Source organism: Acomys minous, assembly GCF_964271855.1.
Source record: "Acomys minous genome assembly, chromosome: 19".
Lineage (NCBI taxonomy): Eukaryota > Metazoa > Chordata > Mammalia > Rodentia > Muridae > Acomys > Acomys minous.
This window is the reverse complement of record NC_140499.1, coordinates 44,440,861-44,463,568: the sequence shown is the minus strand read 5'-3', so window position 1 is coordinate 44,463,568 and position 22,708 is coordinate 44,440,861. Positions and strand designations below refer to the sequence as shown.

At 44.9% G+C, this 22,708-nt stretch overlaps 1 protein-coding gene across 5 annotated transcripts in view; it reads right to left on the bottom strand.

The window, feature by feature from the left end:
• Positions 1 to 22,708, bottom strand: part of PPM1L (protein phosphatase, Mg2+/Mn2+ dependent 1L) — a 261,143-nt gene that overhangs the window by 102,905 nt on the left and 135,530 nt on the right. Inside the window, exon 1 of one of the 5 annotated variants that reach the window (XM_084769047.1) lies at positions 19,650 to 19,788. The exons of the other annotated variants lie outside the window; for them this stretch is intronic. The gene's annotated coding sequence lies outside the window, so the exon portion shown is untranslated. Of the gene's footprint in view, positions 1 to 19,649; positions 19,789 to 22,708 lie in introns of those variants that run through there. 5 annotated transcript variants of the gene reach the window in all.

Genomic DNA, 22,708 nt, shown 5'->3' with positions numbered 1-22,708 from the left:
CCACATCAAATGTAACGGTGCCCGCACTGCTTATGAACCTCCCCAGAATAGCACATTAGTTCACGTCTACGAGGCTTAATGCCTTGGCTTCCCTCACGGCCTACGGCCAAGCTCTGTGGGCACAGAGTGAGGGTCCCAAAGAGCATGGGTATCCATAAAGCAGAGGACGTCTTCCATCCCTTGAGAGTGGGTAAGAAACAAAACACAAGCTCTAGATGAAGACTTTCAATAGGACACTTGCCAGTGGCTGTGCACTGCTGCTTCTGCTACAGTAGCCGTCGTCTGCATGGGTAGTGGCTCGCTGGCCCTCCAGGTGGTACACATGAAGGCACCAGGAGGGAAACCACCCAAAGGACCTTCCGTTCTCCATGTTTCAGTGCACTTCTGTGGAGTTCGACAGACAAGACTCTGGCCACCCGAGAACCATTCTGAGGTCTCATCAGAGGCCATTCCGTCCTGCCCATTCCTGAATTTTTTTTTGCTCAGCCTCACACGCCTTTAAAAGTTGAGGGCTACTGAAGAGGAAACTGCCATTTTCCCAGTTGATTGCTTTGCTGCTTGGCATCCTAGCACCATTTCTGTATTCTCTGATGGGAGGCGATTTGGGAGCAGTGTTGAAAGAGGAGAAAAGCCATCTCCAAAGCAATGCTGTGTTGAGCCCATTTAACAACCCAGTCTCATATATTGTCCAATAATCTACAACTTGCTAAAATAAGGCCACATTTTCCCAAGCCATGCTGAATGACTGGACCTTCACCGGAACAGCTTCTGAATCACCCAAAAAAAAATCATGAAATAAAATATGACTTTTAGGAAGGTCATTTAGGATAATATCTTCAGTGGAAATAAGGCAAGAAGGACACATTCTAATGGCTTCTGTGAGTCAGCTTCCCAGCTGGCTTTAAGAGAACTGCTGAACTTTCGCCATCAAGTGTTATTTCATGTGAACATGAAGTCTTCAGAGGCACAGCACCTCCAGTTAAAATAAGCATCCAGGGGACACAGAATGAATACATTCCTTTAGTGGGTGAACTTTTTTCTTTCTTATGTAAAATTACTTTTTCTTTCATTCATTCATTCATTCATTCACTCATTTGGTTTCATGTGTGTGAGTGGTTTCATTGCATATAAATTTGATCAACACATGCACACTTAGTACCCATGGAGGCCAGAAGAGGATGACGGATCTCTTGGAACTAGATTTATGGAGCCTTGTAAGTTGCTGTGTGGGTGGATGTTAAGGAAACAAACCAGGTCCTCTACCAGAGCAGCTAGTGACCTTAACAAATTACACCATCATTTCAGCCTCCGAGAAGCTGGATGCCATCTGCCACAAACTCTAGTTAACTTGCTACCAATAATCTCTAAGTTAAATCTATAGCAATTCTCCAATGGCATTCATTTAGGTTTAGAAAAGAAGAAAATTAATACATTTAGTAGTTTAATCAAACCAAACAAAACCAAAGCAAAACCAACCCCAATATTTAGGTGCCTGATTACATCACCCCACCTTTCACTGGTGAGTCATGGTCGACCTCCCTTTATCAGATGCTTTACAAGAAGAGAACTCATGTCCTTTAAAGCTAAAATTGCATTCCTTTTGTCATGCACAGTGCCTGACATATGGATAGCTCTAAAAATACTATTACATAATTCTACTTGATGTCAATGCCAAAAATATGCAGATCCTTTCAGTTGCACTACTGTGGGAGCCATGAACATGACCGAGTTCAGTCTGCATCACTGTAAGTGTTGGGGGTGTGCAGCCCGAGGGAACTCATCCTGCTCAAGTCTCTAGGCCTAGAGGGACCTCAGTGGTACAAGGCAGGCCCCGGAAGGTAAAGCTCAGAGGATAATGGAGATTTTTGTGATCAGTGAGATGCCTTGGCTAGTTTTATGTCAACTGGACACAAGCTAGAGTCATATGAAAGGAGAGCACCAGAGTTGAGAAAGTGCCTCCCTAAGATGAAGCTGTAAAACATTTTCCTAGTTAGTGGGGGAGGGCCCAGCCCACTGGGGGTGGTGCCATCACTGGGCTAGTGGTCTCGGTTCTATAAGAATAGAGGCTAAGAAAGCCATGAGGAGCAATCCAGTAAGCAGTTCTCCTCCACGGCCTCTGTATCACCCCCTGAATTCAGGTTCCTGCCTGGTTTGACTTCCTGTCCTGACTTCGATCAATGATGAACAGTGATATAGACTTGTAAGCCAAGCAAACACTTTCCTCTCCAAGTTTTTTTGTTGTTGTTGTTTTGGGTTTTTTTTTGTTTTTTTTGTTATGGTGTTTCGTTGCAGCAATAAAAACCCTAAGATAGCAAAACTCTGTAATGTGTAAAATCCAGGGACTTAAGACATACAAGATTAAATGCCTTTTTTTCAAAGTCCTCGAGCGAACACTACAAAACGGGTCGTATTAGTAACATCCAGACAGCTGAGAATCCAACTACAGCAGCTGGAAATTTCTGGACATGACTTCCATATATTAAGAAACAGCTCCGAACCATATGGCATTTGATAACGTTCTCTGACAGTGGCTTGCCATACTCTGGGTCGCTGCAACTCAAAGACTATATATGACTGAAATGCCTAGTCATGGGTATTCTTGACAGAAATATCAACTGCCTTCCTTAAATAGGATTATATTTTTATGTCCAAGATGCACAGAAAGTTTTGCAATATGATAAACTTTTTTTAAACTAAAATAATTTCCCTTCAGGAATCTACTTACTTTTGGCATTTTATGTTGTTTAAAAACATAAGTTTAAAAATGGTGGTCACTGTTATTTATTAGAATTGAATGTATTGTTATTTACAAATCATTGACATTTAAAGCCAGAAAATTCACATAAAAAGGGAAAGGAGATTTATTAAGTTTAGAAACATAGCTGAAATGTTATATTAACTTTGTAAATGAGATCAAACAGAGACAGCTTAACATTAATATTAAACTTAGGGACGGGGGATGGCACAGTGGTTAAGAGCACGTGCTGTTCCTATAAAGGATGCTGGTTGGATCCCCAACACACACAGTGACTCAAAGCTGTTTGTTAACTCCATCCCAGAGAATCGGACACACTCTTCAGACCTCTGTGGATACTGCACACACATGGTGCACTGACATACATGCAGGTAAAACATGCATACATTTAAATAAACTTTAAAATATCAAAATTTACCTAATTATACATAAAAGAAGGCAACAGAATTGGAAGTTAACATACACACACATACCCTCAAAACCTAAAGATCTTTAAAAGTGAAAATAAAATCTCACATTCTTCCTCATCCCGCCCCTACCACCATCATCTTTATGGTTAGCCTGCTGACTGTGGCTGGGATCAATACAGATGACTCTCCAATGATGTAAAGGCATAACTGTGGGCTCTCCCGTAATTATACAGGAGGGAATATGAAATAGTAATCAGCTTTTGTTGCTTTTGGTTTTTTGACATTCTTATAAACATATTACGGTGAAGAACAGGGGCTGTCTAAGTATCAAGAATGTCAATCAGTTTTTTGCTTATCGAGACCCAATCTAACTTTCTATGTCTAGCAAAACCGGAAAAAGAAAACAGTGCTTCCTGAGTTTCTGATCCAGACTAAGCAGGATACAGCTGGGAAGACAAGTAAAGATACAAGACAGTAGGATGGCAGTCAACTTGCTGCTGTCTCCCAGGCTCGACGGGACTCAGCATGTACATTTTCATACTGATATTGGACTGGGGGAAGTCTGGGCACAAGGACAGTAACTTTAGAACTCTAGCATCAGCAAAACTCAAGTATCAGCAGGTTGTGGGGGTGGGGGGATGTGGGGGGACGGGGGAGGGAGAGAGAGTGAGGCGTAGGAGGTAAGGAAGAGTAAACATTTATTTGTGAAGTCTCCCCATGACGCGGTTTGTAGAATCCTAAATCCTTAAGCTGTAAAACATGTCATTGATAACTTTCGGAAAACAACACAGGTGACTGAGAATTTAATGTAGCGGGATACAGAAGTCAAATGCATAAATGAATCTGGTGAGTTTCACATATGCCGTCCACCCAGGGGGAATAGGGAATCTTACACTGCACCCCTAAACCAAGTCCTTCTGAGCAGAGAACGTGAACAGCCTTTTGTGCTCAAGCCATCTCCTTGGGGCCCTGGTCCTTATTCGCCACAGAATTTCAGTGACTGTAGAATTCTGAGAATGACAGCCACAAATGGATGCACTTGCTTGTCCGCCGGTGGGACAGGCCGCTTGAGTCTGGTACTGTGCGATACAGGGACAAGGACTGTGGGGCAGGCACTTTGGCAAGCTGCCCACCTTCACCTGGTGCAGTGCCATTTTGGCCTTGTCAAAGAGGTGACAGTGACCTCCCCATGCCCTACTTAAATTCTGGCAGCTTAGTAGGAGTTTGGAGGTAGGAGACTCCAACAATGAACGGCATTAGATTTTTATAAGCGAGAAAGGCTCAAAAATTGGTTAAACCTGAGTAATAAAAACAAGGACAAGTGATATGCACAGAGCAATTTAGAGTAGCTTTCTACTGCAAAATGGGGCGAGGGCACCTTTTCTGAGACAGGATTTCCACAGTTCCTCTTGCTTGAGCCTCGCAAGAGCTGGGACTACAGGTGTAAGCCACCATGCCAACCTCATGCCCTGTATCAGTCTGATGCATCCATTTCTAACAGGATATCTTTCACCAGTCTAAATGGAAAAAAAAAAATCTTAAAGTTAAGCTTCTGTTCAACAATCGGGACAGGATGCGTATCAGACAGACTTTCCCTTCCAAGGGCCTTTGGATCTATGAGGCCCGTGGGCAATTTAGGGACAGGAATGGTATCTTTTTATCTTTAAGGCAGTGGCTCCCAAGCTTCCTAATGCTGTGACCCCTTAAATACAGTCCATCATGTTGTGGTGGTCCCCAACCATAAAATTATTCTCACTGCTACCTCAGAACTGTAATTTTGCTACTGTTATAAATTGTACGGTAAATATCTAATATGCAGATGATCTTAGGGAACCCTGCAAAAGGATTATTTGACCCCTGAAAATGTGTCATGACCCACAGGTTGAGAACCACAGCTTTAAGGCCATGCTACTAAAATGGTTACAATTTAATAATATATTCTGGGGTGGGAGGGAGAGAGAGACCAGATCTTGGTGGCCCATTTGTGAACTCGGATGAAGCAGCAGCAGAAAGGTACACTGGACATACAGTAAGATCAGAGAGAGACAGAAAATGAGAAATAATTGCTTAAAAAGCTTTGCTATGGCAAAGGGGTCCTAGACGATCCTAGAAGAAATGGGATGAATCAGGAAGAAGCGGGCTCAATCAAACTCTTATGTAGTGTTTAGCGGGGTTCACCTAAACCAACAGTAATGATGACATGATTTGCACTCATGCAAATAAAGGAATTCAAAGCCACTGTCCTAGTCTGAGATACTGCAAGATTTTTCTCTCACCATCCCAGTATTTTACTCCCTCTTCTAAACACTATACTTGGTCTCCTTTCATTTGTACGCATTTCCAAGTCAAATGACTTGGGTATGGCATTCTGAGGTCCAATGCTATTGCCTCGTGTTATTTTTTCCCCCAATCCAATGTTTTATCGTTACCAAATTTTTTGGCACTGAACTATTTCTCTTTTCTGAATTAAAATTTTTCTGGGAAGCACGGTTTGATTAGTTATCAGATCAGTTAAATAACATACATTATTGGAGTCAAATTGTAGTGAATTATTAAATGGTTCCTAAAACATTTTCCAAGAGAGAGTCTTGCATAGCCCAGGTGGGACTTGAACTCGCTGTATAGCTCACGACAGCCTTGAACTCCTGAATGTTGATGCTATTAGCACCAACCAGAGCTTCATGCAGGCTAGGCAAGCACGCTGGCAGCTGAGCTACATACCTGGCCTTCCAAAATAATTTCTTAGGTTGTAGGAATATAGCCTATCTAATCCTACATTTGCTGTGAATATTTTTATATAAACCGAGAATGCGTAAGGAAAGATGCATCTAATCCATTATTTTCTACGGTGTTACAAAACATGTTTTCAAAACTTCTCAGATTGTTCTGTTTTCCAGACGTTAAAGATATCCTGACCCTACCTCGAACTCATATTTAACACGAAGCTTTATGATATAAATTTCCATACAGATAGAGCACACAAGTCTGAGAAGGTTTCGGCAGGCTGCATTTTCTAAAGTGCTGCACAGATACTGCCCTCCCACAAGTCACTCTGAGATTAGTTTAAAATCACCAAAATGATTGTGAATGCCATGATAACACAAGCAGCAGGTGACAGAAGGAGGGGCAGCCGAGCCAGCCTTTCTTAGATCAAATGGCCTTAAGCAGGTGAACAGGGGACAAATTGAGCACACGGAAGGGCATTCAGGACAAGCAGGGAAAACGTCCCAGATGGTACAAATAAATATTCAAGGCGTAATAGATTTGGTCTAATTGTTCTGGTTTGAAACCTATCTAAAATTTTATCCTATACAAAGAACGGAAGAAGCAACAGTGAGGCAATGCCTCCTTCATATTTCAGGCCCATCACACTGCCAATGTGTGCTGTCATAAAGAACATCCTCAGGATCCCCAGGGGCTTGCTACCCCTACATTAAATGGTCTTATGTTGGCCTCTCTGAGAAATAACATCACTTTTTGGTGCGGTCTTCTGCAGCCTGCTGTCGATGCTTATGTGTGCGAGGGTCCCTGCCCCTGCCTTCTTTCTTGTGTTTAATAGCCACTGACACCGAAAAAAGATCACAAAGGCTATGGGAATCATCTTTAATATAAGAACACATAATCTCTAGGTGAGGTTGAAAAAAACAAATCCTCGTGTGTGTAAAGGTGAGGGGAAGAAAAGGCTGTACGCTGTCTTATTTTAGTCACCCAGGGATCATTTCGCCTCCTGTTTCATTGATTTGTTATATTCAAGCTAATTAAATACAAAATGCAAAGTCTAGTAAGGCCAATACTTTCTAAAAGTAGAAACACTTTGCCTGACATGTTACTCTACAGGTTACACAGGAACTTAATCCTGGGTATAGTCATCTCTACCACCAGATAAAACAGGCTGTTTATAATGCTACTCAATAGGGATTCCTTTAATACTTCTAATACCTTTAAGCAATAGCGGAATGTGAAACCAAATCTGTCCCACTAAGCCATTTGCTTGTGTGTGTGTGTGTGTGTGTGTGTGTGTGTGTGTGTGTGTGTGTGTGTGTGCCTGATTCCACTGAACCAAACACTTGATGTCTTGTAAACCTCTCAGTAATGACACAATGCTGTGAATGACCAGAGACACATGGCATCAGCATTCTTAGTCCTTTGTCAGCTTCAGCAGCTGTTCTCCAAGCTTCTGTGCCTTGCTCTTCCCCAGGAACTCTTGCTTGGAACAGTGCACAAAGATGGCACTGCTCTCCCTCTGTCTGCCCCCCTCCCCCTCCCCACCCTACCCCCCACATCTAAAGTGGTGAGTTAGCCCTGTGCATGGTTTGCTTTGGATAGCTCCTTTTCATTATTTGTCTGTAATGCTGGGGATTGAACTCATGACCTTCTGCATGCCGGGCAAGCGTTCTACCACTGATCCACATCTACAGCCTGAAGAGCAAGTTGTTTTGCTTACAAATTAAAGCTGGGCCAGGGAGGTGGCTTAGAGGGTAAAGCACTGACACAGCATAAGCCTGAGGACCTGCTGTCAGATCCCTGGGACCCACATGAGACTGGATACAACAGTGCACACCTGTAATGCCAGCACTCCTAGCAACAAAAAGCGGAAAAGCTCTGTGGCCTGCAGCAGTGCCAAGAGGCTGTGTCGAAGTGAAAAGCAAGGACAGACAACCAAACTCCCCTGACAATTTGTCTTGTAACAAAAGGAAGATTTAAAAGTTATGTTGTTTTCAGAAAAGAACTTGGCGTTATATGTTTCATATATATATATATATATATATATATATATATATATATATATGTTATATATTTCATATATACTTTCAAGTTGATAACTGTCATTTTCTCTTCTAATTTAAGGCCTGACCTCGAAGCTCCACTCTCTTTATCGTGCACATTTCCAACCCAATTGTCTTCCTAAAGCCTAGAAACAGAGCAAGAACCATATGGAAGTAAAAATGAGGAACTAAAGTTAGAAACATGCTTCTCAAGGGGGTGGCAGAGAGAAAATTTAGAATCTAAAACCGGGACTCAACTGGCAGACATCTAAAAAAAAACAAACAAATAAAAAAAGCCTTAAAGAACTTCAAATAGACTACGGAGTAAACTGAAGAGATAGGTAGACAGGTGATCGTGACTAAAACTGGAGATATGAAAGTTAAAGATGACAACGGGAATGTTTTAATCTGTTTTTTTCTGTTACATTTTATCAGTCGGCGTTGACATCCCACAGTAACTGCATCAGTGCCCCAAACGTCATAATCTTGTATTAATGTTTCATGAATTTGTACATAAAAGTACCACCTCGCCGTAACTACTACTTCTTCATTACTTCTGTGTGACACACAACGACACTAACAAACCTCTCCCGGCATGATCTTCATATCTTAAGGAAGACCTGGGAGACTTATGGGTGACGTCTTGGCATCAGTGGGACCCCAGGCCTTAGGGGAGGAAAAAGAATGCCTTCAAAATTTTTGCTCTTGCTATTTTTATTCTTTCTTTTAAGGAGTTTGCTCTCCCTCTCTCCAGAATCTTTCTAGCAGAAGTCAGTAGGTGCAGCCAAATAGGTAAAGAAAAAGAGCACACCGATCAAAGCGGACAAATCAATTCTGAAATCCCAGAACTGAGGCAAATGAATCCTGAGTTCAAGGCCAACCTGAGTTATACGGCAAGCCTCTGTTTCACATGAGAAGCAACAAACAAACGAAAACAGAGCTGAAGAGATGGCTTATTGGGTAAGATGCTTGCTGTACAAGAAAGAGATCCTGAGAGTCCCCCTGCACCCATCCAAAATTAAGCCAGCTGTGGAGGCACATGCCTGTAATCCTAGCACTAGTAGGTAGTGACAGGAGAGTCCCAGGGACTCACAGGCCAACTAGTCACCTAACAGGTGAGGTTCAGGTTCAGTGACAGACCCTGGCTTTAAAAAAAAAAAAAGAGTGTGAAAGAAGACACCTGACATTGATCTTGTGTCTCTATGAACTTCTCCCAACCCCACCCCACTCCCGCACACACACACTGATACCAATCCTAAAGAAAGGATTTAGTCAACACATTCCCCTGTGATGGCGAGTAGGGGTAAACACAACAGTGTACGTGCAAGTGCTGTGCAAATGCAAGACTAAGACAATGGGTCACTTCCTGACCGCTGAGGGGCAAGGAGCCATGGAGGCACGGATTTGCTCAGGAATGGCAGATTGAGATCATCTGTGTAACAGCTTGCCTGAATTACCACATTAGGAAGCGCTGAGAGGGGTTTGGCCTGAGCGCTGGAAGGAAGGCGCTTAGCTGACAGGCTCTCCCAGGTAACTTCTGACTCTCACGTCAACCTTTGTGACTGTTACTACAACCACACAGCTTACTGCTCTGCCAACGCCACCAGCATCAGCATTCGGGTCTCCAACCCACTGCAGCTTCTTATTTAACACAGACTCATTTAGTAAACTGAGGAGGCCTGTCCTACTTGCTTCTCTGCTCTCTCTTAAACTGCAAAGATACAAGCTGCTCTCAGACGGTCAACACTACCCTCCCCGTGCCACACACACACACACACACACACACACACACACACACACACACACACACACACACACATACACCCACCCCACACCAGATTCCAGCAGCTGAACAGCCTCTGGTATGGGATTAATGACAAATGTGCCAAATTTGTGTTAGCAAACAAACAGCTTGAGATCTCAGGTCCACTCTACACACACCTTCTGGATTCCTCTACTGGAGTTAACTTTTGGGATATTCCTTTCCCATGTGACAAGTCTGCCTCTTGCTGCCCCTGTGAAGACTAGAGAGCAATGCTAAAGGCTTGGCATGAGTTCAAAAATTAAAAAAATGGAGCACTGGACCTAACAGAAGGCGCCCAAGGACACTAAGTCTAGCCGATCAATGACGACAGATGGACTCACAAGTAGTTCAGGTCAGCCTGGCAGGGCCGGGTCTTCCACAGAGGGCTTTAGGGTCGGCCCAGCAACCATGGAGAATGCACATTTGGTAAGCAGGTCAGCCTATAGAACTCTCTGTAAAAGCTTTGGCAGTGTTAAATGGCAATGGTTAAGGGTTTTGGTCCTGCCTGGTCATTTTTCAAACTCTGTATCAGAGACATATAACCCATTTTAGGTCTCACCACTCTGACAGCAGTATCTACTCTACAATATTAATTTTTAGTAAGATTTCTTACTTGTAGTCTTACAAATATGACTCCAAGGATGAGATCATTGGTATTAGAAGAGCATGCCTGTGCTAATGTCAACAAAAACCCAAGTTGTTCACAAAGCAAGGTGAGGACCAGGTTTTTCCTCAGCACAGGTGACTAGATGCCAACTTGTTGCGTCGAGTCATGCGCTGTTGTTAAATAGAACATAAAAAGCCACAGCGCTCAAGGAAGTTCTTGAAGAGGTGTTATGGTTTGAATGTGAAATGTCCACACCGGCTTGTGGGTTTGAACATCTTGCCTCAGCTGGTCATGCTGTTTGGAAAGACATGGGTCACTAGGTAAGCCTCTGAGGGGAAGAGCTCGGCCCTGACTTCTGGCAGTGGCTGCTTCCAGATTTGCAAGTTCCCACGGCCCAGGGCCAAGCCACTCCACCCGCCAAGCCTTGACTGACAGCACCCCTGACACAGAGCCCAGATGCCTCCCTCCTGTTGTTTCTGTCTGATGTTCAGCCACAAAGACAAGTAACTATTAGAAAAAGGTATTTTCAAATCTCAGTTCAAGAAAGGTTTTTTGTTTGTTTGTTTTGTAACTCTCAAAAGAAATAGCTTGCTATAGTATATATCCACTTAATGACCAGCTCGGGCCTGCAAACAAACTGCCACATTTAAATATACTATCCCAGGCGAAGAGATACTCAGCCGTTAAGAGCACTTGTTGCTATTGTAGTCGGATGGGGTTCGATTCTCAGCACCCACATTAGGAGGCTCACAAGCGCCTATAACTCCAGCTCCAATGCCCTCTTCTGGTCTCCGCAGGCCTGAAGTAAAAATAAATACTTCTCAACTGTTTTTTTTTTCTAAAAATATAATCACAAAAATTATAACTTCATCAAAGTCCACTTAGCATATGCATTTTTCAAGAGAAAGTTGAAAACACATACATATACAAATAAGATTCAGGAAATAATTGACTTTTAAAAATAAGAACCATAAAAATGAAATGATTAATGGAATGAAAATAAACCAAGTCTCGACTCTGAATGTATGTTTAAATTGAGAACCATAGTAACACACATGGCTGTGGCCATATGTTCAGTGTTTTTTATTTGTTTGTTTGTTTGTTTGGTTGGTTGGTTGGTTTTGGTGGTGCTAGAGATCAAACTCAGGGCCTTGTGTATGCTAGGCCAGTGCCCTACCACTAAGCTATATGCCTTACATATTCAGTGTTTTGAAAGAATAGCCAGGCTCCTTTTTAACATTTTTGAAGAGACAACTTGAAGAGACAAATGATTACTACTCCTGACAAGATCTGACACACTATGAGAAGACCCTATCACCACAAGAAACAGATGCCTCGGGTGCAGCAGCATCTGTCTTCGCAGGACAACACCGCATTAGCTGGCAGGCAGCACTGCGTCATCTCCATCAATTTGCCTTCAGAATCTCAGTAGGTCCAGGGTTACTCCTGTAAACATAGTGGCCCCTCCAAGCCACCTGTCAAAAGCAGAATTTAAAGTTGCTGCGGGGGACTAATTTACAAGTTGCTATAAACACAGTTCTTAAGTTGCTTAAACAGAGCTCGACTGTTGGCTTCTAAGAACTTTCCTCTTCAGTTTCTATGACAACTACAGTCCCGATTTTCCTCTTAGCTCTTTGATCTCTACTTTCTTTATGGCCTTTTATACAACTTCTCCTTAAATGGTTCTCGCTCTCGCCCTCTTTTTCACTCTGAACTCCCTCCACGGAAAAGGGCTCATTTATCCTCACGGCTTTAAAAATTACCTTTGGCCCAGTGCACCATGGTGGCCTTCTCTGCAGCTGAGATATCCTTTCCAACAGATGTAAACATCTGTAATCTCTCGCTGTTTACTTGTTAAGTCTCCAGAAAGGTATGTGTGGGTAATTAATGCCTTTGGGAAGACCCAGTGCATTGCAGCTGGGGCTCACGTTGGCCAAGCCATTATGTCTAACCACACAAGCTGTGGAACAAAGACTGAGGCCCTACACGGACAAGTTCAAAACGCGGCTAACAGAAGATCCATATTTCAATGTGTGCCATATCAAGTTTACCATGAACTTGAAGCCATGATGGCTGAGGGCAGTCCATCTCAGAGGGCAGTCAACACCCCCAACTGTGGTTCCCTGGAAAAGTAGCGGGCTCTGCGGTCATAATAGCTTCTCCTGTGCATCCCTTCCATCCTGGAGGCACAGTCACCAGCAAATCCTACTTCCTGTCTTTACAAAAATGACCTTCATGTTAACGTGTTCGGCTTAGTTTCCTGTCCTTAGGCCCAGAAGACTTCTTGCTCTCCTGATTAAAATCATTATCTATACTGGACAAATGTTTACTAACCTCACATTCTATTAGTTTAAAATGGAACTTTTAAACTTTGTTCCAAGATCAGATCTTCCCTTTGTATCGCCTCTTAGTTAATGACATCACCTTCTAATAATTACCCACCCTCCCCTGCGAATCACCTCACCTCCACTACAATATTGCTAAAGGCCCCTCTGCACCATCCTCTTCGTCCTCAGTTTATCCTTTACTTCCCAAAGATTTTGCTCTCCGTCTCCAAACACTCTTTATAAGCTATGGAGAAAAACATAAATCTCTTAGGAAAATACTCAGGCGTTTGACTGACAACTGAGCCCTGTTCTCAAAGCCAGTCTTCGGCCACTGCCTCTACTCACCACTGCACTACACCGGGCCATTCATGCCCAGGTCCCCTTTTTCTCCATTCTCTTTGTGTTTGTATTTTAATTCACTTGTGCTTTGTTCAGAGTATCCCCTAAGCCTAAGAGGACTTCTCCTCTCTTCACCAATAATATGGTAGTCCAAACTCAAGGCTCGTCTTCAACAGTGGCACCTCTCGGGTCACTCTCTGCATGCCTATACTATTGCCTGAACCACAGAGGATTAGAAGATGCCATCTACTGTCAAATGCTTATGTGTTAACTGCCCTCAGTGCAGATACCTACGCTGGTCTTCTCTGTGTGGTCACGTTATGTAGCCAAACCTCCCTAAGTATTTAGGGGCTTTTTAAACAACCTTTTCTTCTGTACAATGCTTCTAAATATAAGATATGCCTTTTTTTTAAAAAAAAGCTGACCAGCAACAAGTTCTCTGCTCTCTGGATTCTCAGGGAGTTTGGTGACAGCAACAACCACACAAGGCAAGAGATCAGAGGCAGGAGGAAGGGCAAAGTATGAAGTTCCTCCTCTACATGGATTCTTTTTTGTTTGTTTGTTTTGTTTTTCTTTTTGGTTTTTTGAGACAATGATTCTCTGTGTTGCCTTGGCTGTTCTGGACTTGCTCTGTAGACCAGGCTGGCCTCCGCCTCCCCCAGTGCTGAGATTACAGGCTGGCACTACAGTTCAGTCTCCACAGATTCCTCATTGCTGGGCCATAGCTGTGGCCATGTCCCCGTTCCTGCCGAGCCGGCCTTCTCTCCTGTCTTCAGCAATTCCTGGTTTATAGTAACTGACACGAATCCTTCCCTTTCCAGTTGCTTCTTCAGACTTGGGCCTGTAAGTCTCCCATTGCTGCTAGCCCAGGGTGCATTACTATTATTCTTAACTCTGCCACTCATTCATAAAGTCATTCATTAAACAAGTGACAATAACTGAAAAAGAAAGTTAGTGTGATTGTTCATGACAAAGATGCTAGATCTTAGCAACTTAGAGAAACAGCCTTGTACTCAAGAGACAAAAATGCTATATTGTCATTTAAGAGAAATAAGGTATGCTAATATATATATTATATGATTATATATATATCATAAAAAAACTCACAAAGGCTTGAAATGGTGTTACAATCAATTCTAGAACATAGATTGCTTCATTATTCTTGGAATTTTTTTTTGTAATTGTCTTTACGTTTAAAAAATCGAGTAGTGATAATGAAGAATTCATTAAAAGAAGGTAAACAGAACGAACTTCATAATGATGTGTTTTATCCACTCTTCATCTATTTATCTCTCATTGTTGCATTTTTACAAAGCCCCGGAGGGCTGGAAGCAGCCCTGCTCTGAGTGTCAGGAGAGCGGGACTCTGGGTATGCGAAACCTCCGTGGTGGTGTGTGGGCAGAGCACATTCTGTAACTCTTCTCTTAGGCTGTGAGCACTCCGTCACACGGCGAGCACTCCAAGGTCATTTTAAACTCTGTGTACTCAGTTTCACACTCCATCATGTCTGTTTGTTCGCCTTGTTTGAGGCACCGTAATGGATCTTTCAAATGCTCAGAAGCCTGGGCACTCAAGCCTTCCACGCCTGGGTTTAAATTCTAGAGCATTCATTTCCTCACTATCACAACATGCAAGCTACTCATTTCTCCGAGCTTCTTCTTTCCCAGCTAAAATGATATCCTTATTGCAATGGTGTTGCCATGAAGGCAGGCAGGCAGACAGACACTCTGCATGTATTTTTGTGTATTATGTACACAACTGGCTGCAAAGGCCAGAAGAATGGATGGAACCCTGGGAACTACAGTCAGATGATTGTTAGCGAGCTAGAAACAGAACCTGGGACCTCTGCGAGAGCAGCCAGTGTGCTCTTAACCAAGGAACCAACCTTCCAGCCTTCAAGCTCTTAATAAATGATAATGATGATGTAATTGACATAAAATTTATTTCACATCTGGCTAGCACCAAGTCATGGGCCTTACCTGTAATGCAACAAAAGCACAGGAAGCAATGGCTCCTGGTATGCCAAGCTAACACCTTGCTCAACGGTTTGTGCCAATCCATGAAATCCTCTAACTAAATCCTGTTTAAAAGATCACACAGTCTCTAGGCTTCAAGGGCTCACACAGACTTCCAAAGGATGAACAGTGGACTAAGCTTATGCAGAAACAGAGGCTACATAAAGTAAACAGATTATTTACTAATGTAAAAAGAGTCAAAGAGGCTTGTCTGAGGTATTGGTTGTTGTTGTTAAAGCACCCAGCTTATAGCCAGGCATAGTGGTACACACCTGTAAATCCAGTACTAGAAGCTCAGGCCTAAGGATGAGGAGGAATGTGAGGGCAGCCTGGAATAAAGAATGTGTTCTAAGTCACCCTGAGCTCTACAATAAGACCATGAATGTAATAAAAGAAAACAAAAAGATAAAAGGAAAAGGAAAGAAGGAGGAAAGGAAAGACGGAAGGAAGAAAAAAAATCCTCATTTCCTATTTTAATTAAATTATTTAAATAATTAAGTTTAAAAGGTAGATTTAAAAGTGAGGTAAGGATTAAAAACATAAGAAAAGGTTAGAATTAAAATTCTTCTTAAAGAAAGGTTAGAGGTAGAATTTATATGTCAAATAAGAGTTGAAGACAAATTACTTGGAAATGTGCGGTGATTAAAATATTAATAACACCTTTCTTTTCATTAGACCCTGTCCTTCAGAGAACAACTGAGTTCTAAGACACAGAACCACTTCAGATTTTAAAACCATATGCCTTGGTGATACTGTAATCAGCTTGTTTTTGCTGCTGTCGTTAAGTCTACTCTCCTGGGGTTCAACTCTCGCAAAAAAAGGTCATTTGTTTTGTTCTGCCACAGGGTCTCACTATGGATGCCAGGCTGGCCTGGAACACACTATGTGACCAGTCTGGCCTCGAACTCACAGAGATCTGCCTGCCTCTGCCTCCTAAGCGCTGGGATTAAAGTCGTGCGCCACCGTGCCTGGGAAAACCCTGTTCTTCTGTGGTGTAAACCACTGTGTTCATTTTGTGTACCGTTTTGATGCCAGGACAGTCTAAGCACGGCTGGTTCCCCAGACAGAGATCTGAAGGCAGACTCTCTGAGGAGCTCATCCTGTTTCTGAGCCTACTTCCAAAGCGGTGGAATACAGTGACTTTAACCCGGGATGTTCATTCCTCATGCGTTAGTGCTCTTTTCAACCTCAGCTAGGGATTGCAAACATCAGGCAAAGCCCAGGAAGCTATCAAATCTACACTCTGCATATGGAGCCTACAGGAAAAATGGGATGGGCCGAGGAAAAGTGAGGGTTCATTCAGGCATCACAGGCTAGGATCCCCTCCCAGGGGATATCGGTCCTCAGCCTGCAGCACCCATCGTAATCACCTGTGGGATGACCGTTCCGCTCTACCTAAAACTTACTTAATTTTCATCTCAAGGACCTCTGAAACACCACAGTCCTCCCTTTTGCCAACCAGAAGCTACCTTCCTACCAGTGTCCTGGGGATGCGAATGCCGGTGCAGCTGGCCAGGGAACCACACTAGGAGAACTGGGTTTAGAGCACTGGGCACCACGAAGCCTCCAGGCTTTATGCCAGAGGCAGGCGTGGAGTACACAATCAGCTATGAAACAAATTCCGATCTGTCCATGATTACCCCCTTTTCCCTAGAGAGCAAACATTTTGTGTCAATTAACTAGAAAATATTAATTTTTAATGCTCTAGGGATCCTTTCATTACATAGTGAAAGCAAGGTCCAGTTTTTCTATAAACTTGGAGCAGAAGTTTAATAAGACTGATTAGGTTTTTGCAGGCAGTCTCTCTCTCATCTACACTTTTGTTGACTTAGAAGGCTCTGAGAGTAAAGGTGTTTGGTGCCAAGTCTGTCAACCTAATTTCTATCCCTGATCCCATGCCCTCTTTGGCCTCTTTTGGCCACATACAGCACCAGGCACATATACGATACACATGCAGGCAAACATACCCATACTTTCTTTTTAAAAACGGAAAGAATATCAACTTTTTGGTCCCAAGCCCTAGAGGAGAACTGAACACTATTTACACTACTTAGTTCAATTGACATGTACCAAGCAGTCTCCTAAGTAGTTTATGCTCGTAGACAGTTGCCACCATCAACTTTAATCAGATAGCTTCTCTTTCCAGGAACAGCGGTGAATACAGAAACTCACGGCTATATGAGGTGCTGAGAAATGACAAATGAGTGTCAGCACGAAACAAGATATTTATACCATCCCCTCTGAGGCTCGGGGGAATGTTTCCGAAGGCAGGGTAGAAAGAACAGCCGATAAAGCAAAGGGCATGAAATGCCATCTCCTAGACAAGGCGCAGTCACTGCCACCATGAGCTCACAAGTGGCTACAGATGCCTCAACTGGGGCTGTAGAAGAATGTGCCCGCCGACAGCGACAGCGGGGTGTGGACAGGGGCGGGGCTCTGGGACCTTAACTCTCACCATTCAACTGCTTGATATGGATAGATTCTGGGAGGGGAGGATCCTTGTCCTCAGTTGTGTGACCTACTGGGGACCCCCACCAGGCTCCAGCAGGATGGCTCAGTAGCTAACATCACTTGCTGCAAGGCCTGTTAGCCTGAGTAGTAAATGTCCGGAAGGCCAGGTAGGTCAGAAGTGGGTCCTAGCTCTGCCAGGTTCTATCTGGCATTGGGGCCAGTGGTTTACTCCTCTACTTGCTCCTTTCTCGCTTATTAATGGGAAAGGTATCATCCACTCACTAAGTAGGTTTGCAAAATAAAACGCCAAGCACAGAATCTAGAGTTTAGTGCAAGATCAATGGAGCATATTTATAAATACTGCAAAGTCAGATGAGTAAAGAAAACGGCCTGAGGTCGCTAGAGTAGAAAATTGTGGGCATGGGAGCCCAACAAACAGCATATGCTGGTTCTGGCCCATTGTTTGATATAACCTGGAGCAAGTTAATTAATGTCTCTGGGTCTCCCTCTCCACACCTGCAACCCTGAAAACTTGCTAAGTTAGAAATGGGGAGCGCTGCCTCACAGAGTCCAGTACACAGTAAGTGTGCACAGACAGTGGCTAACAGCACCCCCCTCTGCCTCACAGACAGTGGCTAACAGCACCCCCCTCTGCCTCACAGACACTGGCTAACAGCACCCCCCTCTGCCTCACAGACAGTGGTTAACAGCACCCCCCTCTGCCTCACAGACAGTGGTTAACAGCAACCCCCTCTGCCTCACAGACACTGGCTAACAGCACCCCCCTCTGCCTCACAGACAGTGGCTAACAGCACCCCCCTCTGCCTCACAGACACTGGCTAACAGCACCCCCCTCTGCCTCACAGACACTGGCTAACAGCACCCCCTTCTGCCTCACAGACAGTGGTTAACAGCACCCCCCTCTGCCTCACAGACACTGGCTAACAGCACCCCCCTCTGCCTCACAGACAGTGGTTAACAGCACCCCCCTCTGCCTCACAGACAGTGGTTAACAGCACTCCCCTCTGCCTCACAGACAGTGGTTAACAGCACCCCCCTGCCTCACAGACAGTGGCTAACAGCACCCCCCTCTGCCTCACAGACACTGGCTAACAGCACCCCCCTCTGCCTCACAGACAGTGGTTAACAGCACCCCCCTCTGCCTCACAGACACTGGCTAACAGCACCCCCTTCTGCCTCACAGACAGTGGTTAACAGCACCCCCCTCTGCCTCACAGACACTGGCTAACAGCACCCCCCTCTGCCTCACAGACAGTGGTTAACAGCACCCCCCTCTGCCTCACAGACAGTGGTTAACAGCACCCCCCTCTGCCTCACAGACAGTGGTTAACAGCACCCCCCTGCCTCACAGACAGTGGCTAACAGCACCCCCCTCTGCCTCACAGACAGTGGCTAACAGCACCCCCCTCTGCCTCACAGACAGTGGTTAACAGCACCCCCCTCTGCCTCACAGACAGTGGTTAACAGCACCCCCCTCTGCCTCACAGACACTGGCTAACAGCACCCCCCTCTGCCTCACAGACACTGGCTAACAGCACCCCCCTCTGCCTCACAGACAGTGGTTAACAGCACCCCCCTCTGCCTCACAGACACTGGCTAACAGCACCCCCCTCTGCCTCACAGACACTGGCTAACAGCACCCCCCTCTGCCTCACAGACACTGGCTAACAGCACCCCCTTCTGCCTCACAGACAGTGGTTAACAGCACCCCCCTCTGCCTCACAGATAGTGGCTAACAGCACCCCCCTTCTCAGATAGTGGCTAACAGCACCCCCCTTCTCAGATAGTGGCTAACAGCACCCCACCCACCCCCACCCCCACCCCTGCCTCTGCTTCACAGATAGTGGCTAACAGCACCCCCCTTCTCAGATAGTGGCTAACAGCACCCCCCTTCACAGATAGTGGCTAACAGCACCCCCCTTCACAGATAGTGGCTAACAGCACCCCCCTTCACAGATAGTGGCTAACAGCACCCCCCTTCTCAGATAGTGGCTAACAGCACCCCCCTTCACAGATAGTGGCTAACAGCACCCCCCTTCTCAGATAGTGGCTAACAGCACCCCCCTTCACAGATAGTGGCTAACAGCACCCCCCTTCACAGATAGTGGCTAACAGCACCCCCCACCCCTCCCACCCCATCACCCACTCCCCCACCTCGCTTCAGATGCAGGTCTTCAGAAGGTCTGCTGAGGTGGGAGCCGGACACGGAGGTACACAACTGTAATCCTAGGCCTTCCTGGCCTACACAGCAAGCAATTTCACCTGGGCTGTACTGACAGCAAGTTATCGACACGGTAAGGCGAGCTCTCAGAAAAATCCGGATGTGACTGTGGCCTGGCAGGGGGCAGGGTAATTGAAGCCTCACAATTAATAAGCAGCATCTCCCCATCAGGTTTTCTTTCTAGATAATTCATTTAAAAATCCTATTCATGAGGTAAGATCATTAAAACCTGACACCAGGGGAATCGCTAAGAAAGCTCTAAGCAGGTCTCACGTCTCGCTAATATTTAAATTCCTCAAGTGATGCACGGCTCTCCACCTGACACTGTTGATGTTGATTGGCTTCCCCTCTGACCTCCAAACAGCAGCTATGAATAAGCTACTATCTTGGTTTTGACTCTGCACCTTCCTTTGAGAATAACCCACCTTGCCTTCTTTATTTTTCACAATGGCACTCATTTAATGGCGCTCACATCACTGTGCATTTCATGCTTGAGATCATGTGCGATTGATTCTACACTGTAAAAGAGGAGCAGGTGTGAAGGGAATCTCAGTTCTGGGACGTTATTCTTCACTGAGGATTCTTGGTCCTCCACTAAATAAAACAGGTGACTCGTTTTTCTTCCTTCCAAAGTCAAAGCTAACATTCTTCACGCCGTTCTCAAACACGACGCATTATGTCAGATGTGCGCGCTCTCTCTCACCACTGCTAGCCCACCTAGCGGGCAGTGATGGTTGCATTCAAGGGAGGAATGGGTTCTTGCCCAGGGAGTGGCTGAATAGAGCTGGGACACGGGATACTGTTATCTGGAGGCATGTACGTTTGCTCAAACCTGTCATCTCAGCACTCGGGAGGCTGAGGAAGGAGGATTGCTGTGACTCTGAGGCCAGCCTAGATAGAATACAACAAAAGGGGAAAATGAAAACATGAATATTCACCAGGTACAGCACAGACTGGTGTGTTCAGCATTGCCCTTTCTCTGCGCCCAGCCCTCAGTCTGTCTAAATACCACAGTGCCATTCAGGCAGATGAGTTTTCATCAAGCACGGAGCCTTACAATCAGGGTATTTTTGAGATCGCTAACCTAATGTGGATATTTCACATAAGAGAAATTAGATCTACAGAAGTCATTTTCTTGAAGCTGTACTCTTGTTGCCTGTCGAAGGCAATGCTAGCATTCAGAGTTCTTGGTCTCTTTGCCCTAATTCATTACATCGGCGGCGGGAGGCGGGGAGGCCAGCTCGTATGAACCACCTCGGCTATAGTATGTGGGGGAAAGAGATTGACAGAAGCCTCAGAAAAGTAAAAGGGAACCATCTAGTCAGATTTGAGGGATACTCCAGCATCTGAGGATATATGTTCACAACAAAAGGGATGGCAGCCACTTCCTGTAACCTGACTAGAAACCACTTTTTTTTAAATAAAAGATGTTCACAGTCAAAGAGGATGCACATCAGACCTGCACTTAGAGGACCACTCGAAGCTTAAGGCACAGCAGGCAGTGAAGCACTTCTTCCAAATCATCACAGACCCACTCGGTCCTCTAAAGCCCTCGGATGGACTTCTTTAGTCTCTACACGGTCCTAAGGAGGGGTTCCCACAGTGTCAGCCTGAACTAACACTGTCAAAATGTCTACTTCCTGAAGTAGAAGCTTATGGAGGCAATCTTTCTTCCCCCGCCCCACTAGAAGCAGAATTGTTCCTTTAATCATAACACCCACAGAACTGCAATTTCTTTGAGGGAGTAGTGACTGTGTGTATATGGCTTAGGGTTTTTTTTTTTTTTTTTTTTTAGGGTGAAAAGGGGGCATCGGAGATGGGAGATTCTACTGGCAGCCTCAGTGCGATCCATACCAACTTCTACAGGTAATACCAGTCTGTAATGGAAAGTTTTGGTTTCTTTGTAGACTCAGTTGGGTTATGACAATATATTTTTGTTTTAATCTCAAGCATGGAATCTGAGATTGAGCTTTAGGCTGTCCATACCCGTTAACTGTCTCGTGCCAGGTGTGGCTTTTGCCAGCTGGTAAGGCCTTCCTCCTGCAGCACGGAGAGGGGTCTGGTCTAGGGCTCTGAGGAAATAAATAAGAGCTTAGAGACGGCGTGCTGTGGCGTGCGCTGTTTGTGTGTGGTGCGTAGCAGTTTGAAGAGACAAGAGACGGATGGTGTGACTGTTTGGAGCAGGCAGAGAGGAACGTTTCGTGGAGCAGTGGCTTAGAGGAGACTGCCGGCTGTGTCTACTGTTGACGGAGATTGGTAGAGCTCCAGAGACCCTTCGACCCTAAACAACCTAGACAAAGTAAAGGGGCCCCCGCCCCCCACTAACCTTCTCTCTCCTATATAGGGTTGGGAGATTGAGGCCTGAACACTCCAAATGAAGGAGAGGTTTTTTTTTTTTTAAAAACGTGTGCTACACCAGTCAAATCAACGTTCCTTCCTGGAGCTTCTCAGTCACCTGGGGCTTTTAGGTCATTAACCCTTCATTCCAGACCCCAAAGACAGATGAAAAGAAGCAGGGCTATGAATTCTCTCATTGGCTACTTCCTGAAGACCAGGGGCAATGGAGGAGGGCTAGGCTCCCTCACCAGTGTCTAAGGGGGCATAAGTCAGGTTGTCTTCACAAATCAGGAGGGTTTTAACTCGATCAGCCACAGTGGATCATGTGATTGCCACAGTCTTGCTCTCCTGGAGAAACTTTTGGAAAACCATTAGACAGAGGGCTAAAGTGTGTAAGATAAGACTGCAGATTAGGGGGCCTGGTATGGAACCTAGTCAGGATAGCCACTGTCCTAATGTTGACCTGATGCCAACAGTGATTTTGTCCAGGAGGAATCTCTTTAAAAAGTTTTGTTTTGTTTTGTTGTTTTTTGAGACAGGGTCTCTCTGTGTTAGCTTTGGCTGTCCTGGACTTGCTTAGACCAGGCTGGCCTCGAACTCACAGAGATCCGCCTGCCTCTGCCTCCCCAGTGCTGGGATTAAAGAGATGCACCAC